Below are 6,000 nucleotides of genomic sequence, written 5' to 3' on the forward strand. Positions count from 1 at the left end.
CAAGTTGGGTCGATGCTCACATAACAAAATCTGTAGTCTGTTATTTAGGCGTATGAGTCGACTGTTCCATGTATGCCTCGCTGGCCTGGCGATTCTATGTCTTTTCCATTCGATACAGGCGAGAGGGTCACCGCATGAGCAGCGATTAGTCACGGGAAATCAAGGAGGTAAATAACCGATGTTAAAAGATTTTAATGGCAACTGATCGACGTGAGCCACTTGCTGGCGACGGATAATTGCAGGCACATCCATTGGTGCTCTTTATTTACTCCACACGCGTCCATATAGTCTCATCTGACCTATTGTCCCTTCTCATGCAGAGCTCTTAGATCGACAGGTGAAGGTACAAGATGGTGTCCATTCAACAAGGGTGGTAGTTCGATCCATGGCGCCACTGCACATTCAGCTCCATCTCCATCCATCTTGGCTGGCGATTGATAACCCACAAGTATAGGAGATCAATTGTAGGCTCTTTCGATAAGTAAGAGTGTCGAACCCAACGAGGAGCTAAAGGTAGAACAAATATTCCCTCAAGTTCTATCGACCACCGATACAACTCTAAGCACACTTAACGTTCACTTTACCTAGAACAAGTAACTAGAAGTACTTTGTAGGTGTAACGGGATAGGTTTGCAAGAATATAAAGAGCACGTAAATAAAAACTAGGGGCTGTTTTAGATAAAGAAGCAATAAAGTTAGTATAGCGAGTGTGAAAAAGTGGTGGTAGACATTGCGAAATTGTCCCTAAGCAATTGACTACTTTACTAGACCGATAGCAAGTTTTATGTGGGAGAGGCCACTACTAGCATGTCATCCCTGACTTGGAATTCTATGCACTTATGATTGGAACTATTAGCAAGCATCCGCAACTACTAACGTTCATTAAGGTAGAACCCAACCATAGCATTAAGATATATTGGTCCCCCTTCAATCACGTATGCATCAATTTCTATGCTAGGTTGAAGCTTCTGTCACTCTTGCCATCCAATACATAGTCCTATCAACATACAACTAACCCTATGGTGTGATCCACGCGCGCGCTCATATGATGGGCACCAAAGGACAGCAACATAACCACAAGCAAATTAAACCAATCATAGCAATTCACCAATTACCGATAGGACAACGAAAATCTACTCAGACATCATAGGATGGCAACACATCATTGGATAATAATATGAAGCATAAAGCACCATGTTCAAGTAGAGGGTACAACAGGTTGCGGGAGAGTGGGCCACTATAGATAGATGGGGGAGGTGATGAAGATGTTGGTGAAGATGACGGAGGTGTTGGTGTAGATCGCCGTCACACGATGATGGCCCCGACGGTGTTTCGGCGCCACCGGGAGAGAGGGGGAGAGGGCCCCCCTTCTTCTTCTTCCTTGACCTTCTCCCTAGATGGGAGAAGGGTTTACCCCCTGGTCCATGTCTTCCATGGTGGCGAAGGGGCGAGAGCCCCTCCGAGATTCAATCTGTCCCTGTCTCTGTCTGTTTCTGCGTTCCAGATTCTAGCCTTTCACCGTTTCTTATATTCCCAGAGATCCGTAACTCCGATTGGGCTGAAATTTTAACACGATTTGTATCCGGATATTGGATTTCCTGCGGCGAAAGGAGGGCACCAACCGCCTTATGGGGTGGCCACAAGGGTTAGGGGCGCCCCCCTGGGGCGCGCCCCCTGCCTCATGGCCCCCTCGGGTATCATCTCGCGTTGATTCTTCTTCCCAAAAATCACATATATTCCAAAAAAATCTTCATAAGTTTTTATCCTGTTTGGACTTTGTTTGATATGGATTTTCTGCGAAACAAAAAACATACAACAAACAGGAACTGACACTGGGCACTAGATCGATATGTTAGTCCCAAAAATAGTATAAAAAGTTGCCAAAATTATATGAAAGTTGTATAATATTGTCATGGAACAATCAAAAATTATAGATACGACGGAGACGTATCAGCATCCCCAAGATTAATTCTTGCTCGTCCTCGAGTAGGTAAATGATAAAAAAGATACTTTTTCATGTGGAATGCTACCTAGCATAATCTTGATCATGTAATCTAATCATGGCATGAACATTAAGACACGAGTGATCAAAGCAATAGTCTACCATTTGACATTAAGACAATAGTACTTCAAGCATACTAATAAAGCAATCATGTCTTTTCAAAATAACATGGCCAAAGAAAGTTATCCCTACAAAATAATATGGTCTGGCTATGCTCCATCTTCATCACACAAAATACTCAAATCATGCACAACCCCGATGACAAGCCAGTCAATTGTTTCATACTTTTGATGTTCTCAAACCTTTTCAACTTTCACGCAATACATGAGCGTGAGCCATGGATATAGCACTATAGGTAGAATAGAATATGATGATGGAGGTTGTGTGGAGAAGACAAAAAGGAAGAAAGTATCACATCGACGCGGCTAATCAATGGGCTATGGAGATGCCCATCAATTGATGTCAATGTGAGGAGTAGGGATTGCCATGCAACGGATGCACTAAGGCTATAAGTGTATGAAAGTTCAAACTGAAAACTAAGTGGGTGTGCATCCAACTTGCTTGCTCATGAAGACCCCGGGCATTTGAGGAAGCCCATCATCGGAATATACAAGCCAAGTTCTATAATGAAAAATTCCCACTTGTATATGAAAGTGATAACTCAAGAGACTCTCTATATGAAGAACATGGTGCTACTCTGAAGCACAAGTGTGGTAAAAGGATAGTAACATTGTCCCTTCTCTCTTTTCTCTCATTTTTTCTTTTTTTGTTTGGTGGGCTTCTTCGGCCTCTTTTATTTTTTTGTGGGCTTCTTTGGCTTCTTTTATTTTTTTTTGTAAAGTCCGGAGACTCATCCCAACTTGTGAGGGAATCATGGGACAATGCTCTAATAATGATGATCATCACACTTTTATTTACTTACAACTCAATATTACAACTCGATGCTAGAACAAAATATGACTCTAATGAATGCCTCCGGCGGCATACCAGGATGTGCAATGATCTAGCATAGCAAAGATATCAAAAAACGGACGAGCCATGAAAACATCATGCTAGCTATCTTACAATCATGCAAAGCAATATGACAATGAATGCTCAAGTCATGTATATGATGATGATGAAAGTTGCATGGCAATATTGAAGGAAATATGCCCTAGAGGCAATAATAAAGTTATTATTTATCTTATATCATGATAAATGTTTATTATTCATGCTAGAATTGTATTAACCGGAAACATAATACATGTGTGAATACATAGACAAACAGAGTGTCACTAGTATGCCTCTACTTGACTAGCTCGTTAATCGAAGATGGTTATGTTTCCTAACCATAAACAAAAGAGTTGTTATTTGATTAACGGGATCACATCATTAGGAGAATGATGTGATTGACATGACCCATTCCATTAGCTTAGCACCCGATCGTTTAGTATGTTGCTATTGCTTTCTTCATGACTTATACATGTTCCTATGACTATGAGATTATGCAACTCCCGTTTGCCGGAGGAACACTTTGTGTGCTACCAAACGTCACAACGTAACTGGGTGATTATAAAGGTGCTCTACAGGTGTCTCCAAAGGTACATGTTGGGTTGGCATATTTCGAGATTAGGATTTGTCACTCCGATTGTCGGAGAGGTATCTCTGGGCCCTCTCGGTAATGCACATCACATAAGCCTTGAAAGCATTGCAACTAATGAGTTAGTTGTGAGATGATGTATTACGGAACGAGTAAAGAGACTTGCCGGTAACGAGATTGAACTAGGTATTGAGATACCGACGATCGAATCTCGGGCAAGTAACATATCGATGACAAAGGGAACAACGTATGTTGTTATGCGGTCTGACCGATAAAAGATCTTCGTAGAATATGTAGGAGCCAATATGAGCATCTAGGTTCCGCTATTGGTTATTGACCGGAGACGTGTCTCGGTCATGTCTACATTGTTCTCGAACCCGTAGGGTCCGCACGCTTAAGGTTTCGATGACAGTTATATTATGAGTTTATGCATTTTGGTGTACCGAAGTTTGTTCAGAGTCCCAGATGTGATCACGGACATGACAAGGAGTCTCGAAATGGTCGAGACATAAAGATTGATATATTGGAAGCCTATATTTGGATATCGGAAGTGTTCCGGGTGAAATCGGGATTTTACCAGAGTACCGGGAGGTTACCGGAACCCCCGGGAGGTATATGGGCCTTAGTGGGCTTTAGTGGAAGAGAGGAGAGGTGGCCAGGGCTGGGTCGCGCCCTCCCCCCTAGTCCGAATAGGATAAGGAGAAGGGGGCGGCGCCCCCCTTCCTTCTCTTTCTCCTCTTTCCCCTTCCCGAATCCTATTCCAACTAGGAAAGGGGGGAATCCTACTCCCGGTGGGAGTAGGACTCCTCCTGGCGCGCCCTCCTCTTGGCCGGCCGCACCCCCCTTTGATCCTTTATATACGGGGGCAGGGGCCACCCCTAGACACACAAGTTGATCCACGTGATCATATTCTTAGCCGTGTGCGGTGCCCCCTTCCACCATAATCCTCGATAATATTGTAGCGGTGCTTAGGCGAAGCCCTGCGACGGTAGTACATCAAGATCGTCACCACGCCGTCGTGCTAACGGAACTCTTTCCCAACACTTTGCTGGATCGGAGTCCGGGGATCGTCATCAAGCTAAACGTGTGCTAGAACTCGGAGGTGTCGTAGTTTCGGTGCTTGATCGGTCGGGCCGTGAAGACGTACGACTACATCAACCGCGTTGTGCTAACGCTTCCGCTGTCGGTCTACAAGGGTACGTAGATCACACTCTCCCCTCTCGTTGCTATGCATCACCATGATCTTGCATGTGCGTAGGATTTTTTTTGAAGTTACTACGTTCCCCAACAGCGGTATCAGAGCCTAGGTTTTATATGTTGATGTTATATGCACGAGTAGAACACAAGTGAGTTGTGGGCGATATAAGTCATATTGCTTACCAGCATGTCATACTTTGGTTCGGCGGAATTGTTGGACGAAGTGGCCCGGACCGACATTACGCGTACGCTTACGCGAGACCGGTTCTCCCGACGTGCTTTGCACAAAGGTGGCTAGCGGGTGACAGTTTCTCCAACTTTAGTTGAACCGAGTGTGGCTACGCCCGGTCCTTGCGAAGGTTAAAACAGCACCAACTTGACAAACTATCGTTGTGGTTTTGATGTGTAGGTAAGATTGGTTCTTGCTTAAGCTCGTAGCAGCCACGTAAAACTTGCAACAACAAAGTAAAGGACGTCTAACTTGTTTTTGCAGGGCATGTTGTGATGTGATATGGTCAAGACATGATGCTAAATTTTATTGTATGAGATGATCATGTTTTGTAACCGAGTTATCGGCAACTGGCAGGAGCCATATGGTTGTCGCTTTATTGTATGCAATGCAATCGCGCTGTAATGCTTTACTTTATCACTAAGCGGTAGCGATAGTCGTGGAAGCATAAGATTGGCAAGACGACAACGATGCTACGATGGAGATCAAGGTGCCGCACCGGTGACGATGGTGATCACGACGGTGCTTCGAAGATGGAAATCACAAGCACAAGATAATGATGGCCATATCATATCACTTATATTGATTGCATGTGATGTTTATCTTTTATGCATCTTATCTTGCTTTGATTGACGGTAGCATTATAAGATGATCTCTCACTAATTATCAAGAAGTGTTCTCCCTGAGTATGCACCATTGCGAAAGTTCTTCGTGCTGAGACACCACGTGACGATCGGGTGTGATAGGCTCTACGTTCAAATACAACGGGTGCAAAACAGTTGCACACGCAGAATACTCAGGTTATACTTGACGAGCCAAGCATATACAGATATGGCCTCGGAACACGGAGACCGAAGGTCGAGCGTGAATCATATAGCAGATATGATCAACATAGCGATGTTCACCAATGAAACTACTCCATCTCACGTGATGATCGGACATGGTTTAGTTGATTTGGATCATGTAATCACTTAGAGGATTAGAGGGATGTCT

Source organism: Triticum dicoccoides, chromosome 1A (genome assembly GCF_002162155.2).
Source record: "Triticum dicoccoides isolate Atlit2015 ecotype Zavitan chromosome 1A, WEW_v2.0, whole genome shotgun sequence".
Lineage (NCBI taxonomy): Eukaryota > Viridiplantae > Streptophyta > Magnoliopsida > Poales > Poaceae > Triticum > Triticum dicoccoides.